General features: G+C 35.8%; 1 long non-coding RNA gene across 1 annotated transcript; it reads left to right on the forward strand.

Annotated features, from left to right (window-relative positions):
* The first annotated feature begins 1,344 nt into the window (after positions 1-1,344).
* LOC111096901 lies at positions 1,345-10,309 on the forward strand. Its single transcript, XR_005361691.1, has 4 exons — positions 1,345-1,494; positions 8,057-8,111; positions 9,785-9,864; positions 9,970-10,309. It is a non-coding gene; the product is annotated as an uncharacterized LOC111096901 (long non-coding RNA).
* The last annotated feature ends 9,332 nt before the right edge of the window (positions 10,310-19,641 follow it).

A 19,641-nucleotide genomic window follows, 5' to 3' on the forward strand; every position in this document is an offset into this window, starting at 1 on the left:
GGAGGGCAGTAGAATATAGAAAGAAAATAGGCTTTGAGGTTGGATGAATATACCCATACCTTAGTTCTTTTATTTAGTTCTCTGTGGAGCTATTTAATCTTTCTGGACTTTGGTCTCCACATCTATATAACATAAATAATAACAGAGTTGTAGTGAGAATTAAGCATAAAGTGTCTAAAACAATACAAATACAACTGACTCTTGAGCAACTTGAAGGTTAAGGGCACTGACTCCTCATACGATCAAAAATCCATGGACAACTTTTGACAAAAATTTAACAACTGCTGACCAGAGGCCTTACAAGTAACATAAACATTCCAGTAACACACATTTTGTATTCATATATTGTATTTTTATAGTAAAGTGAACTAGAAAAAAGAAACTATTAAGAAAAACATAAGAGGAAATATATTTATAATACCGTACCACATTTGTATTAAAAAATTCCAGGTATAAATGGACCCACAGAGTTCACACTCATGTTGTTCAAAGGTCAGCTATAATTTTAAAATGTTAATTCTATTTTCTGTAGTAGAAAAACAAAAGGACTTGTTGAGCTTCTTTTGGTCAACTAATTTGGAATATGAGACTTTCTGTGATGTCTAAATCTTATCTAAGAGGCCAATTATAAATGAATATAGCTTTTGGTCCCCCATTTTAACATTCAGCTTTAAATCTTGACATTTAAAAATGTTAAATTAATGGCTGATCAATTCCAAATAAATTACCATCTTTAGAGGTGATGCTAATCAATGGAGGACATGGCAGTGTTGGTTTCACAAAGGCTCATTTGACATTGAAGAAGATGTGATAATAATGGCTTGGTATTTGTGATTTTTACTCACTTATCATGTCATTACCACAGCAAACTTAATAGCTCTAATTAAACCCTTTGATGCTATGACTTCTACCAAGATGATGATGGTAATCATGTTATTATATAGATTATGTTAATAATAGGGCTGGCTTTCTTAGAAATAAAGGAGTGATAACAATAAAATTTGTCTCCATATTCTCCATGTACCAACAGAGAAGCACAATATTAGACATGCACTATGTGAGAGGGCAGCCTAGGCACACTGGCTGTCGAAGGAACCTTGAAACATAAGGTAACTGGCTGGGAATAGGAGGAAAAGAAAGAGAGAGAGAGAGAGATGTCATGCAAAGGTACTTCATGAACATTCATAAATTCACCTACACCCAGAAAAAGCATTTGCACAAAAGAATCATGACACCAGAAAAAGTAGTATAGAAGTGAGAACCCTATGCTCTAAGATCCAGAAAAACGACTATGGATATAAGCAAAGATTCTAAGAAACAAAGGACAGAGTCCAGCCAAAGAATTTGGAAGTTAATAGACAGGAGAGGGGAAAGGAGGGAGACGAAGTGAGACAGAGAGAGAATTTAAGTTTAATGACCAGATGTTACTATCCATGAGTCAAGGAAGTGGTGAATGTTAAGCCTAGCAATGGTCTAGATTTGAGGAGGAATGAGGTAAGTCTGAGACGAGTCTCCCAGTAGCCATGATATTCTCTCCCTGGCCTTGTCTTTACAATACTGTGAAGAAGGATTGACAGAAGACATTCTAGCAGACTTTAAGAACACCAAGCTAACATGATAAATGTCACTCTGGTTCTTAAGTATTTTTCTGGTTCAAAATTAAGATGTTATTGTAATGTTCCATTTAGGCATTTAATATTTTTTCAGAATAAAGTGATCACAAGGTTGGTATGTTTAATTAACTTGCAGCTAAATAATTATAATCCTATTCTTTCCAGTGAGGAGGAATCAAAACAGAGAAAAGTTTTACTTTTCAAACATTAGATAAAAAAGAGGCCAGTTAAGTTACTGATTCTAATTCCATCATTTTAAAGCTAAACAAACTTAAATCAAGAATATATAGGACTTTCATGAGGTGGTTAGTATTAGCCAGTGGAAGAGCTAGACCTAAAATGCCTACTTTCTAATTCTCAGTCCACTGTGCTTTGCCTATTAGTAATTCTATCCTTATGTTACCTGTGTAATTTCTCAAACACTTCTCACATTTTATCTTACTGACTTCTAAAAGTTTCCCTGAAAATGAGTGGATGTGAAAATTGGGACTTAAACTCAAATATTTTTTAATATACCCAAGTAATTGTTCTCTTCAACTTTATCTTCACTCCTTAACTGTCACTGGATAGTGACATGAATCTACCTACCCTTATGATATATCTAATGGAACATCTAATTTGCTTCTCAAACTTAAGATGGTAAGATAGGAATCTTGACTTCCTCATCCAACCTCTACTCTTACCTGCTGGTCCTCTAGCCTTTCTCGTCTTATTAGATGGTACTGCTATGCATTGAACTGCTAAAGTCTAAACACAGGGCTTAAGTCCTCTCTTCCCCTTCTTCCCAATGTCATAATCATTCAGCACATTCTATTGACTACCTCCAACACATATCCCAATGTGTCCACTTCTTTCCAACTCCCTTTCTACTATACTAATCCAGGCCTCTGTCATCACTTGCCTAGATTATCACTATAGTGTGTGTGTCTAGATCTCACTGTTTCCAATATTGCCATCTGCAATTCTGTCTCCACAGAGCTAAGAAATTTTCTCATAAATCCAGTGACAAGAATTTCAAAGCTCCTAGACCATGGACACTCTGACAATATTTGCATATCTGTCCCTGTGTCAGTCTCCCAAACTGGAGGATAAGAGCATCGTGAAGGAATTATATTGCATGCAATCAATATATGTGCCTAAATATAAGTATGTATAGTGCATATTAATTATCGTAATAAATATATATGCCCATCACCAAGAAAATCTTGAAGCGCCTTATGTTGCCGGCCCCCCTCATGTTTCAATCTGCTATCCTTCCCATCCCCCTCAAAAAAAGAAGGCATGAGTCTGACCTTTGGGTATAGGAATCTTATGCTCTGCTTTATAGTTTTAGAATAGATTACATTCCCAAAAGCAGATTTTTATAGTTTTTCTTGTATTTAAACTTTGGATGACTTGAATCATATTAGTTATATTCTTGTGTGGCTTGCTTTTTCTTTTCATTCAACATCTATTCAGTCTGTATAAGCTTTTACATGTTGAAGTCTGTATAGCTTTTACATGTTGATGTGTATAGCTATAGGTCCATTCCTTAGGTTGGACTACTACTGCTAGATTGTCCATTCTGTCAGTCTATCACTGTTTATTAATTTCATAATTTTTGTTTGGGTTGTTTTATATCCTAATATTACATGGTGTTATATAGTAGTTTTATATAAAAACATAGTACATATGTCCAAGATTTTCTTCACAGTATATATCTAAGGGTAGAATTGCTGGGTTGTAGGATTTAGAGATCTTCAAATTTACCAAATAGCAACAAAGAGTTTTGTAGAGTGGTTATACAAATACACCCTTCTATTCCCACTAGCAGTCTGTAAGATTCCCCACAGTCTCACATCCTTGCCAAATCTTGACACCGTCAGAAATTTTAACTTTTGCCAAAATTATTAATGTGAAATGAAAGATTTTATGAGTTTAGTTTGAATTTCCCTGATTTATAGTGAGCCTGAAAATTGTTTCATATTTATTGGCCATTAATTTTTTCTATGAAATGTCTTTTTATATCTTTGAATTATTTAGTTAGTTGGCTCATAAGAGTTTTTTTTACATAGTCTAGATGCAAACCTTTTGTTGATTTTATATGTGGCAAATAACCTCTTCAAATGTATAGCTTTTATTTTCACTTTACAATATGTACCCTGATAAAATGAAATATTGAATTTATTTTTAAAAATTCTATGTTGTTTCTTCTTTCAAAAAAATTTGTTCTCTTCCCCAAAAGGCAATAAATATCTTTTTCAAGTAGTTTTAAAGTTTTACATTTTACATTTAATCTTCAGTCTTCCTGGATGGGATTATTGTATACTGTGAAAGGTGAGCACCCAAATTTATATTTTCCCTATTTGAAAACTAATTGCCTTAGCACCACGTTAAATGTATCATGTTTTGCCGGATATGTTTTCCACCGTTGTCATATAGCAAGATTCTGTATATGCCAGAGTCTGTTTCTAAGCTCTGCTTTATGTCCCACTGGTTATCTGTCTATCCTTGGGTGAATCTCACCCTCTCAATTATTAAGACAGAATAGAGAGACCGTACAATATCATGCTCAAGACAGTGGACTCTGGCACCAGTTACCTGGTTTGATTTCTAGTTCAATTCCATCAGTGCTAGTTGTGTGACCCAGAATAGGTTGCCCAATTCTTTCTAGTCTCCATTTGTAAAAATGGGGACAATATCTATCCCAAAAGTTAGCTGTGAAGACTAAATAAGTCAATTAATATTTTTCAAAAACTTGTAAAAATGCTGATGTGTAGTAATGCTTCATATATGTCAGCATTGCTTTAAAAATTAATTTTTCATTACATGCATTTCTTTCAGACTATCAAAAAAGCTGATCCAAAAAAGTAAAGTCTGTTATTAGATAGGCAAATAAAAACCACTTTCTGTCCTCCCCTCATTTTTGAAATGTAATTAATATCATTACCTCTCAGGTCATACCTGCTGTCCTCAAGCCTGCTGTCATTTCTCCATGAGGAATTGTCCTTGACAAGTATTTTGGCCCCTTTCCCTGGCCTGCTACCAGCCTTCTGCTTATTTCCTGGGACCTGCCGTGTGATGTATTGTTTTCAGCCTCAGCATTGTTTAATGTTCATATACCAAACACTAATTGAAGTTTCCAGGAGCTTATTCCTCCAAGCCAACTTTGTGCTAGTGCTGGGTCCAATCTGTCCAAAGCCCCTTGGGAAATCATTCATCCAAATGCAGGGATTGGTCATCTGGCTGCAAACCAGAGGTCTCGGCATGGTCCACTTGGCCTTGAAGTCTTTAGCCTTCAAAGTCCATATTTTACGAGAAGTTCTGTTTGTTAATGGAGAGACTGAAGTATCTCCAAAAGTACTCCAAAAAGTCTGCTTTGTCTCAGTTAAGAATAGGCACAGATGTTCAGAAAAAGTGCTTACATTTTCCAGGTTGCAGTATGCTCCATGTGCTCTACCTGAGACAGAGTAAAAAATAACTTATTTGTTGCATGAACGGATGATGATACACTTTACCTTTGTAAATTCTCTTTTCCAAAAGGCTTTCTCACACACCCAATTTTCACCTTATCACCTTGAGAAAAAATTCTCATCACTCTCTTCCTATCAGCCTCATTTTTACCATTGAAAACTAAAGGAAATGGCAAATACATGGATTTAATCAAAGTTAAGCAGTTATACATCTCTTCTCTCATCTTCTCATTTAGCAATATTTGAATGTCTGTCAGGACCTGTTAGCTACTAGAAAAGCAAAGATGTTTAAAATAAGGTTCTTGACACCATTTGCTGCCTTACTCACTCATCTTCAGCTTCATGTTGCAGAAATTAAAATAAAAGTATAAATACATTTATATACAACAAACTTACAAATGCTATCACAGAGATACATACAAAGCACTAACAGGACCAGGATTACAGAGGTCTAAATACTACTTAGAATGACCAAGGTCTTAAAGAATCAACAGAACCTTCCAAGATAAAGAATGAAGTAAGGACATTAAAGATAGAGAAAAGCATAAAGGAGAGAGGTGATTTTGTCTTCAGCAATGGAACAGAGTTCAACTGGATTAAAAAAATGATGATGAATACAGTATAGTTTAAAAGGAGGTTAAAAATAAGGTTAGCAAAATAAATAGAGAATGTATTTTGCTCTTGTGAAGAGTGAGACTATCAACAGGTATGTATATTATCTAAGCACCAGCTTTCAATTAGTTGGGGTATATACCTAGAAGAGGAATTGCTATGTAGCATGCTAACTCTGTTTAACTTTTTGATGCATCACCAAACTGTTGTAAAAAGGATCCGTGTTTTCTTCATCCTTGCCAACATTTGTTACTTTCCAACTTTTTGATTGCCAAAATTTTTTATATTCCATCTTTTTTATTAAAGCATCTGAGTGAATGTGAAATGATATTTCATTGTGGTTTTTTTCCCTCTATTGACTAAGAATATTGAGCATCTTGGGGTGCCTGGGTGGCTCAGTCAGTTGGTCATCTGCCTTCAGCTCAAGTTATGATCCCAGGGTCCTAAGATCAAGCCCCATGTTGGTCTCCATGCTCAGCAGGGAGCCTGCTTCTCCCTATTCTGCTCCCCCCCTGCTTGTGCTCTATGTCAAATAAATAAATAAAATTTAAAAAAAAAGAATATCGAGCATCTTTCAATATGCTTGGTTATTTGTATATCTTCTTTGGAAAAATGCCTTTTTCAGTCTTTTGCCCATTTTTGAATTAGGGTATATACTTTTCAGCTGTGAGTTATATGAGTTCTTAATATGTTTTGGATAGTAGATCCTTGTCAGGTAGATGATTTGCAAATATTTTCCCATATTCTATAGATGATCTTTTCACTTTCTAGATAATGTCCTTGAATACAAAAGTTTTGATTTTCTATGAACTTCAATGTACTTTTTCTTTTGTTGCTCATTCTTTTGGTATATCTAAGTATATAATGTCAAATTTGTACTTATAAAGATTTACCTCTGTGTTTTAAGAATTTTATGGCTTTAGCACTTACAATTACGCTGTTGATTCATTTTGAGTTGGTTTTATATTTACTGTGATGGATGAACCCAAATTTATTCTTTTACCAAACAATGCTCTTGAAACCCTTGTCAAAAATTAATTAGCTAGAGATGTATGAATATGTATATGTATAGATGTATACATCTGAGTTCTATTGCATTGATCTATATAAGTCAATCCTAATTTAGTCAGTACTATGTTATCTTCATTACTGTAGCTCTGTAGTATGTTTTGATATTGGGAAAAATTGGTCTTTTAACTTTGTTACTCTTTTACAGCATTGTTTTGAAGACTGAATTAAGGTTCTACAGAGAAATAAAATTAATAGGAGACAGACCAAGATAGATAGCAGAAGAGGTTTATTATAGGAACTGGCTCACTTGAGAAGTTCCCCAACCTGTTGCCACAAGCTGGGAAACAGGAAAACTACTGGCATAATTCAGTCTGAGTCTAAAGGCCTGAGAACTAGGAGCTCAAGAAGAGAGAGAGCAAGAATTTGCACTTCCTTCCCTTTTTTGCTCTATTCAGGTCCTCTAGGGATCAGATGAGGCCCACCCACATTGATGAGGACAGATTTCCTTTACTCAGTCGACAGATATAAATTCTAAATCTCTTCCAGAAGTGCTCTCAGGACACACCCAGAAATGTTTTATTAGCTATCTAGGCATCCTTTGGCCTAGTCAAGTTGACACATTAAATAAATCATCATAGGACTCCTCCTGGCAGTAGATATGAATTTGAGGATCAGCATTTTCATTTCTGCAAAAAACGGCTATTGGAATTTTGATAGGAATTGCACTGAATGTATGGATCATTTTGAAAGTATTGTCATCTTAACAATATTAAGTCTTTCAGTCCATAAATACTGGATGTCTTTCTATTTATTTAGGTCTTTAATTTCTTTCATCAAGTTGTTACAGTGTTCAGTTTACAAGTCTTTTATCTCCTTGTTTAAATTTATTCCTAGGTATTTTTTCTTTTGAATGTAATATTAAATGGAACTGTCCAAAACAAACAAACAACAAACGACAGTCAAGCACATAAAAGACACCACATATATAAGATCTAACAAAATCAATAGAAAATAGAATAAGACCTATAAGGCTGTACCTGGAAATGGGAATTTCCAGATGTAGATTTTAGAATAACACGTATACTACATTTAAAGGTAAAAGTTTACAAATTTCTACTTGTTAATGAAAATTTTTTTTTTAAAAAAAAGGATGTAACTTATTTGAAAACAACAAGGTAAAATTTCCCATCAGAAGAAAAGCTGTGACTATGTGTTCAGCTGACTCTCCTTTCATTATAACAAGAATAGCTATTAATCTTTGAGTACTTATGAGTGCCGGGTCCTATTTTAAATGAGTTATATGTTTTAACACCTTTAATCTTTTTAGCAATCAGATGAGATAAATACTATTATTACCTTCTATTTCAGATGAGAACACAGAGGCAAAGAGACCATAAAGCACTTACCTAATATCACAAAGCTAGTAAGTACTGAAGTCAGGTTTTATGCCCTAGTCTCCAGGTCTTAGAATACTAAAAGTATGAATCCTCTTTTAACACAAATACATCAGTTCCTTAGAGGAATACAAGTGTGCCTTTGTCAACTTTGAAGAATCTGAGATTATTTTTTTAAGAAAGCCATTTCATTTTACAAATGTATATCGCACAAACTGTATATCAGATTCTCATTAGTTTTATTCCAGAAAAAAAAATGAAAATACACATTCCAAACTTAAGCAAGGCAAATAGCTTGAAAATAAAGGGATGTAGGGATGCCTGGGTAGCTCAGCAGTTGAGCATCTGCCTTCAGCTCAGGGCATGATCCCAGGTACCAGGGATCGAATCCTGCATCAGGCTCCCTGTGAGGAGCCTGCTTCTCCCTCTATGCCTCTGCATCTCTCTCCCTCTCTCTCTCTCTCTCTCTCTGTGTGTGTGTGTGTGTCTCATGAATAAATTAATAAAATCTCTAAAAAAAAAAAAGATGCAAAGAGAGGAAGAAAGAAGGATCGATCACATATGACCTAGGTCTTCATGGATAGAAATGATTTCTACATTTGGAGAAAGAAAGGAAGGGCCTTACAGACAAAAGAATAACATCTGATGTGTTCAGGGATCATACCTTTTTCCTTGGGCCTGGAGCGCTGAATATATGAAATACCAGGAAAGGACTTTCATTGAGAATGGAGGAGAAAGAGTTCTCTCTCTCTCTCTCTCTCTCTCTCTCTCTCACACACACACACACACACACACACACACACACACACACACACACAGATTCTGGAGTGATAAACTGAGATTGTGAAAGGTTTGAATTCATTTTAATGTGGCTTTCATACTAATCTTTTAGCAAAATAAAACTACCAGGGGCTTTGAACAGGGTAATAAAACTATCTGAACAATGTCTTAGAAGATGACAATGGTGCTCAGCACCCACTGAGCAAGCAAAGCATCTTGGAAGCAACTGCCATGGTTGGGGAAAGAGAAATTAGAAACTCTTATAAGGCATTGGCTAAGAAAATAGAATCAATTTTAAAATGTAATACTTAGACAAAGCTCAAGCAAAACAGGAATGGAAACAACCTACTAAATCAGAATTTTAAAATGCAGGAATATGAGACCCTTGCCATGTAGCTAGAATTATCTATGCATTTGCTTGAAACATATTTTTTTTTTAAATTAGACTCCTGTAAGTTTAATTCAGTGTATTTACATTAAGAAAATGTTTGTATTCTCTTGACTTTTTTGTCCAAATTGTTTTAATTATAGGCATGCACTGACTCATTGTATATTGATTTCAATAGAAAAAATAAGGACTTTAATTTTTTTTTTCATCCTGCCTCTGCTATAATCAAAATGTGTGAATCTAAGAGAGTCTCTGGAACTCAGTTTTTCTTAAAATTAAGGGAGACTGAACTAACCTAATCTCCACAATCAATTCCCTCTACAGACCTATGTGTACAGATTGCCACGTGAATGGCATAGTTTTTACATCCCACAGAGAAATAAGTGTTTCAAATGTTCATTCGAATAAGGCCCTCACATCTGTATACCCAAGTGATTTTTTAGGCCATCAGCGATCCCACAATCCCACTCTCTGCCTGCATGAAATGGTTCCTCATCTCTCCTGATACTTGCACTGTACCCTTTCAATCTTCAGAAAGAAGGAAGCTAAGATTTCTGGACTTAACAAAAAACCCATTCCCAGAAGAGGTGCTCTGTCTTCCACGGAAATGGCTGGTGAGGAGCTGGGCGGAGGAACTGTCTGGCTAGAGGGTTAGCCTAGACTGCCTGTGACTGGGATAGAGGGATGGAGGTGAGGTATAATGGTACATTTATCTCTAGGGCTGGGAACAGGCCGCCTCTCAAGTCTCTTGAGACTTTTCCTGTAGAGGAAGCGGCATTCAACAGGATCTGCTGACAGCTCCTAACAGCCTCAGCTGGCACCACACAAACCAAATGGAGGAGGCTGCTAGCAATGCTTTCATTAGGTGACCTAGTTGCTCTTCAGGTCTTCAGACTCCTTGAGATTGGCTAGAAACCCTAATACACACCATATGGGCACAGGGCCTTCTTTATGACTTTTGCTAGCTCTGTGAAGGCTCAAGTTCCCAGGCTCTCTCCTGCCTTCAAGGGCTTCGTCCCCACACCACTCAGCATGGTGGGAGACCATTAACTCGGTTTTTGTTACCCATGCACAAAAACAAAAAACAGAAACAAAAAAAGTTTTAAAAAAATCCTTAATAAAAATGTTAGATAATTCAATGATTATTACTGAATAAATGGAGAAAGTTAATACTAGCTGGGGCACACTGCTTATTGAATCTGTACGATTACCTTCAACTTGCAGAGAAAAAAGTCTCATTCTTTTTCCAGAAAAGGTTTGTGAGACAAACCTCAGGGAGCACCTGCCCTTCCCCAGGCACTGTGGTTCAGTTTCTTGGGGTGGGACTCAGAAATGTGAATTTTCAGCATTATATAGGAACTGACACAGGAAGCCAGTGGGTCCACATAAACTGTGCCTTAGGGTCTCACTTTCTCCCTGAGAAGCTTATCAACAGATTTCATTAAAAACAGCTTCTTTTAAGAGGAATTCCAATTCTGGCTATTAAGAAAATACAAATTCCTCTCATTTTTACTTTAAACTTGGTTAGTGGCAAAAGTGTGTATAGATAATTAAGGCCCTAAGTGACTGTATATTGTTTATAAACTATCTATAAAGATTACTAAGAATAACTTTTTTTTTTAAGAATAACTTTTTAAAAACAGATTTAGCAACTTGCTTGGAAGAGGGCTATAGTAAAAGTCTTGCTCATTTCTTTGGAGAGTTACATTAATTTTGTAGTAACTCTGAAATGTGCGTGTGTGTGTGTGTGTGTGTGTGTGTGTGATATTTTCAGAGCTCTGGAAGAGGGACATACCAACTGTTATGTACCTCTCCTGTCACTGGAGCAAATCCATTGATTCAATGAGTACATAGGGAAAGAAAATGCATTCTAATCACAAAATCTCCCTAGTCAAACATAAAGAGAAAAGAGAAGGAAGAGTTTTAGATACTTTCAATTACAGTATCTTCAATTTCCAAATCACTGAAGTATTTGTGTTACCTTTACCTATTTTATTTTAAGATTTTTAAATTTATTTCAGAGAGAGACAGATAGAGACAGAGCATGATGAGAGGTAGGGTGGGGGGTGGGCTCCCCACTGAGCAGGGAGCCCAATGTGGGGTTCCATCCCAGGACCCTGAGATCATGACCTGAGCCAGAGGCAGATGCTTAACCCACTGAGCCACTGAGGTGCCCCGCCTCTACCTTATTTAATGAGGGGCTGATCTGACTTACGCTTGTGTTTTAACTTCAACACATTTCACTTTTCAGAGAGTAATGACGATCATGGTATTATGGGGACAAAATATCATCATAAAATTCAAATAATACTGAATGTCAGACAAGTAGAAATCCCACCTCCTTCACTGTTCTAGTTGTTCCTTTATGCAAATACATACACAGACATGCATAAGCACACATACAAGCATATATTTTTCAACATACATAGGATTATGTTCTATATCTTTTACAGTAATTTACTTTCTTTTTTCTTAAACCAATGTTCTCTTTCAATGACAGAACATTGACCTATCCTGCTCTTTCCAAGGGGGCATCTGATTCTACACTAACTATATACTACAATGTATTTAATCAACCCCTAATTGTGGAGGTCAACTATTTATTTAATTTTTAAATAATTTTGGTATTTTAATAAAAATGTTTATGACTGATTAAAAAAATTAAAACAGGGGTGCCTGTCTGGCTCAGTGGGCAGAACATATGACTCTTGATCTCAGGATTGTGAGTTCAAGGCCCATATCGGGTATAGAGAAGACTTAAAGATCTTTGAAAAATCAAAACACACTAAAGCATAAAATTTAGTCTTCCTCCTATTTCAACCTCAGAAGTAACCACTATCAGTAGTTTGGAGAACTCTGTTCCTTTTAATGTGCTGGTTGTTTTTAAGCTCTTCTGATGATTTCTATTAAAATTGTGAATAATTTTGAAAAAATACAGCACATAAACAATTTGTTGTTTTCCCTTACATTATTACTTTTGTTCTTCTATTGCTCAATATTGTAACTTTACATGGTAAACTTAAAACTCTCAGTCTTTGTCACATCAATTTCAGAATGTATTTGTGAAATTCTCAGTGTGAGAGATGGCAAACACATACACAGCCTTCCATTTTTCTGCTCTCTTCTCCCCTTCCAGGTTTAAGAAATTCTGTTGATATTTAACATATACAGCTTGTGACTTAATTAAAATCATCCTGTTTTCTCTAACAGTTAACTCTAAAATTTCCTACCCAATAAAGGTACTAACACTATTAGTATTATGTAAATACTATTCTCTAGAGAAGTATGTAGTGAAACAAGATTCACGGGTGAATGGGTGACAGGCACTGAGGGGGGCACTTGACGGGATGAGCACTGGGTGTTATTCTGTATGTTGGTAAATTGAACACCAATAAAAAATTAATTTATTAAAAAAATAAAATAAAAAAGATTTTAGCATAAAAAGAAAAAAGAAACAAGATTCACAAGGACAAAAATGTAATCTAGTGTCCCTACCTCAGCCTTGCTTGAGGGAGAATGCCTCAGGCACCCAGGGCCAAAGGAGTTTCCTGTGATCTCTCTGCTTACACTTTTTTGATTTTTCCAGCTCATTGTTAGTGTTGTCCCTTAAGTGTTCCTGCCATTGTCCGTTTATCAGCCTATGTCCTATAGTAATATTTTCAAGTTGAGTAAAATATAAATAGTTCAATATCTAACACTATGCATATTTGAGAAATACCTGTGTGTGTGTGTGTGTGTGTGTGTGTGTGTGTGTGCTTTCAAACTTGATTAGTTACATGCAATGCACAGAGGGACTGGTGAATATAATTTGCCCCTTCAGAGTTTTGAAGGAATTTCTTCATTTCAGTGTGTGACCAGATGACCCTTGGTGGTAGGTGGCAGAGGATTAAATGTAGGCTCTGAATCTTAGCTCCTTTAACACTTAAGTACTTCACTTTTCTTTACCTTGCCTTTCTCATTCATAAAATGAGAATAATATTAGAATTGTGGTGAGAATGAGTTAATGCATTTAAAATATTTAGCTTCATGCCTATGACTTAGTGACATTCAAAAAAGGTTGACTATTCTTTGATGTAGCCAAAATTGCTAATAAGAAGTTGATGTCATATTTATTTCATACTCTCATAAATAAATCTCATATACTTATTTTGTAGCTATTTCCTGAAAGTTTTAAGATTTCTTCTTTTCCTTGGAGAAGTTAAATTTCTCAGAATGTGTCTGGGTATGATCTTTAATCATCCATTCCTCCTCAGGTATAGATAGATATTTAAGTTTGAACTCTGTCTTTGCCTTGGGGATATTTCATTTTATATTTTTTTGATTACTTATTTCCTCTGCTATCTATATTCTCTATTTCTGGAAATGATTTCAGAGAGATGTATCTATCCTGAGTCTATTCTGCATTTTTCTTCATGTCTCTTAACTATTTTCTATTTCTACAGTATTGCTATAAATTGCAGATGTTCCTAGTTTTTCCTCCCTACTGACAAACTGCCCATTCACTGACTTTTATTTCAGTAGTTAAATATACTCTGATTTTTGGGAAACATTACTTGTTGTTTGATTGCTAGTTTTTCATAGCAGCCTATTATTTGCTTGGATGCAATAATCTCCCTAAGGATGCAAATTAGAATTTAATTCTCAGTTCTCTTCTTTTCCCTGAATTATCTCACCTTCCTCTGGGATTGGATGCTTTTTTGTTCATTCATCTTACTTATTCTCCATTCTTTTCTTATGTTTCCCTATTGTCTGGAACTTTGTATGTTTATTTATGTAGGGATATTTTATGTAATTTCAATCAAAATAATGCATATATATATATATAAAGGTTAAAATTTCAAATGTAGCCTAAAAGACTATGCTGTCCAGTCACTTCACCCCTTCCATCCCTGAAATCTTCCTCCAATTCTCAGACATGGAACACTTTCTACTTTTTCATTTCCTCTTATATGTAAGCTCAGTTTTTCTGTTTTATTATGTGTTTAAAGATTTTATTTATTTATTTATTTATTTATTTATTTATTTATTTAATTTGAGAGAGAGCGAGAGAGAGAGAGAGAGAGAGCAAGCACACAAGCAAGGGGATCTGAGGGCAGAGGGAAAGAATCTCAAGCAGATTCTCCACTGAGCATGGGGTCTGATACGGGACTCAATCTCACTACCCTAAGATCATGACCTGAGCTAAATTAAGATTCAGACACTTAACTGACTGAGACACCCAAGCACTCTTGTAACTCAGTTTTTCTAAATAAGTGTTCATAGTTCTGTATGTTCACTTATCAGTTCTAGACATCTTGTACTGAGTTTCACTGAAGATGAAAACTGAGCTCTCATCCTATGATCTCAAGATATACCTGCCTCTTCATATCTTTATATCACAGTATTTAATTAAATCAGTATGCACTATTTACAATATTTACACTATAATTTCACAGATGTGCTTTTTCTTTACATTCATCCTGTTTAGGGATCATTGTGCTTCTTGAACCTGTAGGTTACTATTTCTCAGTGGAAGAATGGCTCAGTCAGATACTCGTCTAGAGACACAAGACTCTTTTATTTTTTTTTTACTTTTATTTTTTTATTTTTTAATAATAAATTTATTTTTTATTGGTGTTCATTTTGCCAACATACAGAATAACACCCAGTGCTCATCCCATCAAGTGCCCCTACTCAGTGCCCGCCACCCAGTCACCCCCACCCCCCGCCCTCCTCCCCTTCCACCACCCCTAGTTCGGTTCCCAGAGTTAGGAGTCTTCCATGTTCTGTCTCCCTTTCTAATATTTCCTACCCATTTCTTCTCCCTTCCCCTCTATTCCCATTCACTATTATTTATATTCCTCTTTTTAAAGGAATCCCTGCCTTTAAAGCTGCTTGTTAAGGAGTCAAGGTATTTGGCTTTGTCTTAAAGGCAATAAACATGAGAAAAATTTGTTTGCCAAACCAATATGTTGTCCTGACCTAGTTGAATAGCTAAAAGAAAAGATTTGCATGAAAAAAGATTGAGTATTTTTCCATTCCTTCTTCTGTTAACTTTTTTTAAACCTGCAGTATGCACTGTCTAGGACGTGCTAAATTTTCATTGCTTATCTTACGATCCAATAAAAATTCCAGTAAATAATTTAAAACTAGTCTTATTAAAATCAGGCTTCTGTGTGCATTTGGCAGACTCCTCATACCTCTATAACATCCTTTTTTAATTATTATTATAAGGAAATTATACAAACTTAGACTTCTGTTTGGTTAAATATAAATCCATGGAGAATACAATCAGTTTCCTTATGTTCTAGACAAAAAAAAAAAAAAAAATTCATTAACTCTTTAAATTTCCTCTGATTATTCAAGACATATTCCATTAGCAAATGTTTTACAGTGGTACTATGAGAATTTCTCAACACTAAAGATCATTTTTGGTTTTCACGTGTAGGATAACCTTGTAATAATAATCAAATAATTAGGTATATCAGTGGTAAGCAATGTTATTGAACCAAGACCTATTAAATTTCAAGGAAAATAAAAAATGAGCATGAACTGCTTCTTACTTTCCCATTCCAAAGGAAGGTTTTTTGTTTTTGTTTTTGTTTTGTTTTGTTTTGTTTTTTTAGTCCCACAGAGAAAACATAGGTACTCTGATAACTTAAATCAAGGGTTAACAAAGTGCTCTATAAAGATAGAAAGGCCAAACAGTAAATATTTTAGATTTCATGGGCATAACATCTGGGCCCTTATAGGTCAAAAGACAGTACATTTTTTTTAAAAGTGTGTGTGTTCTATTCTAATACAACTTTCTTTTAAAAACTCAGTTTTCCCTTCATCAGAGAATCATTCTTTTCATCACACTTAGCCCTCCTCCTAGCCCCAAACAAAATGTCCTGAAGGGGCTAAACCCTCACAAAGCTCAAAAACTGTCTAGAACTTTCACTAGATGACCAGAAAGCAGCATCACCATCTGTACCTACTAGATGAAGATTCTGTGCATGGCAGACATAGCTAAGAAAGGAAGGAGTAACAGTCCTTATGAGAAATCATCCCTTCCCTTTTGGGTGGCTCAGTCAGTTAAGCATCTGCCGTCGGTTCAGGTCATGATCCCAGGGTCCTGGGATTGAGTCCCACATCAGGCTCCCTGCTCAGCGGGGAGTCTGCTTCTTCCTAGGCCTCTGCCTCTGCCCCTCTCCCATTCATTCATTCTCTCTCTCTCTCTCTCTCTCAAATAAATAAAATCTTTAAAAAAAAATCACCCCTTCCCATTTGGTTGAAAAGCCTTCATGGCTCTCTTGTCTCCACAAGATTAACTAGTGGAGTGACAGGTTGAGAGAATAACTTGGTTTTGCTTTTTTTTGTCTGGGGCTCTCTCCTGTCAGCTCTCTGCTATCAGCTGCTGAGCCAGTTAAGGGCTGGCCAACACTGGGTGGGCATCTCTATTCCCCACCATACAGTCATTCAAGCAGATCATATTGATTCTAGCAGATCAGAGTGGACTCTTTCACTTGATAGAAGGTTCCAAGAGAAAGCAAGAGGGAAAATCCACTGAAAAAGTAAATGTCAAGTAGCTGTGTCACGTCTGCTGCTATCCTATTGGCTAAAGCAAGTCATATGACCAAATCCAGAGTCAGTGTGGAAAGACACAGGGAGGCCTGAATGAGATGAAGCCATTATTGTGCTTAATGGTAACCCCAAGGAAGAATATTAAAAGTGAGAGTCTGTATAATAATTATTCATTAGGTCAACTGTAAAGCTATCACATGTCTAGATTTTTTTTCAAAGTGTTCTCGTTTCATAAATCTTATTTTCAACAAGTATGATTCATTGAATATATTACTAATATACATTAATCTCACACAGTTACTTGCAGATAAATTTGAAAATCAATTAGCATTTTTTCAGTTTGATTTTTTACATTCAGTTTGGGAAATTCGGTGTCCTTATTCACTCTTCAAAGATTTATTTCTAACCTACCACTGATAGGTATAACATGGCATTTTATTATGGAGGGTTTTGTCATTACAAGGGCATTTTTCAATCAAAAACTGATAAGGAGAGCTAATCCAGTTTGCAACTAATACATTTAAAAGACAAAAGCCATAATCCTTTCCAACAGCTTTCTGGCTCCTATGTTAGGGGTTATAATAACTACTAGAGGGAAAAAAAATAGCCTCTTCTTGATATTTCCTCTTACAAAGGACCCTACTAAATCAGAATTTATTTTTAATCTTTTCTTCCTGCTATAATCCAACTCGTTTAACCATGTAAACTCAAAACTGCTTTTCCTGAGCCTGAATATCATGTTTCAATAAATTCAGAAGATCACTGCAAGGGACTGCGGAAAGCTCTGTGTGCCTTTAACCTAGATAAACAGACGGCCACAGCATACAGCTCCTAAGCAGACACTACTCTGAGACTTTCCTACAAATTAGAAAATCATTTAGAAAAAGAGACATAAACAGAGCCTTTGTTCATGCCACTTTCTTGTCCCCAGATAAGATCAGATGATCTTCTTGTTTAATCAAAATGCTGTTAGGTAGATTAACTACTCTTGCAGAAGCTCAGGAGAGGGATTTGGCAAAAGTGGAAGCAGAACACGTGTGCCATCAAGAACAGCAAGTGTAAAATCCCAACATAAGGGAAGAGATGCCTCATGAGAAAGTGGCAGGCAGGGTGGGGGCTGAGGGGTGGGGGGTGGGGGGTGGGGAGGGGGAGCTGCCCTTCATTTTGAGGAATGATCCATTTGGAGTACTCATTTTCCCAGGAGTTGTTCACTGTTTTTCCTGAATGGAAGAGGACTCTGACAAGGGCACTGCTACTATCTGTTTACAGAGGCAGAATGGGTTTTATCTGCACACAGGGATCCTTTCCTCTGAATTAAACTGTTAGAACTATTGGTACATATTAGTTTATGTCTCTGTGTCTTAAGGACCAACCCTGGCTTATTCCTAAGATACATTATTAGGCACTTAATTTTTACCTGATGATTTTGAAACAGAAATTGATCATCGTGAATTCCCTACTCTGAAATTTAGTCATTTTCTAACATTCTTTTCTCTTATAGAAAGGGAACTTGCCCTTTAATATCATATGTTCAGTGCTGGAAATGAATGTCTATGGATGAATTGATTTTTTTAAAATGAGAATGCTAATAGAATATATGCATGGTGTTGCAACAGATGTGGATTTTATTGGGCAATGTATCAATAAACTTGTTCCTTTCTTAGTGTGTTGAAAACCAAATGAATAAAAAGAAAGAAAAGCAGTATATAAAAATTTAATGAATGCAAAGATCTTCAAAGTATCACTGAAACTGAAAGTACAAAGCTTATCCACTGACGGAATATGCAGGAGTAAAGCTGTTAGCGCTTAAAACTCTGGCCTGATGATCCTGTGTACCTGCACAGCACCTTCTCATTGTCCTGATCACTATTATTTTTGTTTATCAATGAACCATACTCCATCTTTTGCATTTGCAGTCTTTCATAAGAAGGGGACTTTTGCTAATCCCTCATGACACCCAGTGCCCTGAAGGAAAGTTTAATATTCTTTGTTGTTTGGCCCTTTGCTTTTGCTTTGTTATATAATCATTGATTACATGGACCTTACTTCAGAGACAGTGTTGGGATCCAAGAGCTTTCTCCAAAATGGTATCAAAGTACCATCTTTTATTGTATCCTAATGCTTTAAAAGAAATATTCCTACTTTAAAATTGATGAGCCTAAAAATAACTCACCTCAAGAGGGGAAAATAAGTCATTAAAATGGAGAGCACTCCTGTTTGAGAGTTTTTTCTCCCCTAGAGGGTTGGTTGGGGAAGTCAGCAATCTGAATACAATAATTTCAAGTATCTACTTGTGAAAAATGACCGAAAAAAGAAAGAAAGAAAAAAAAAAGCCCTGCCCTGATAAATTGATACTAGTGATCTCTAGCCAGAAAAAGAGAAACCTTTCTTTGTATTCCTCAACACTTACATGGTTACACATAGATGCACATACACATATGTATCCCATGTATACAGACTTAATTCTGCATGTGAACTGTGCCTAGAGAGGAAAGAAAATGTTGAGTAAGGGGTTCCTGGTAGATATTAGAGAGCATACAGAGTCCCTGCTTGTAGAGATAAATATTGAGAAGGACATATGTTTAATATGTTCTTCTATAAGTAAAGTTAAAGGGAAACATCATCCCACTCTACCTTTCATTATCATAATAATGACAGGCAGATGGGATTTCACATATCTTAGTTGTTCACATAAATGAAATTCCCAATAGCAGCAAAACGCCTCTCTGTGAATTGGACTCTGTCGAGCCCTTCCTATCATCTTGAGTCTTTAAGGCTTACAATAGCACATGAGGGGTGCATAAATCACCCCAAAAGAGTGAGAAAGGAAACAGCTTCAAGGGTAG

Source organism: Canis lupus, chromosome 7 (genome assembly GCF_011100685.1).
Source record: "Canis lupus familiaris isolate Mischka breed German Shepherd chromosome 7, alternate assembly UU_Cfam_GSD_1.0, whole genome shotgun sequence".
Classification (NCBI taxonomy): Eukaryota; Metazoa; Chordata; class Mammalia; order Carnivora; family Canidae; genus Canis; species Canis lupus.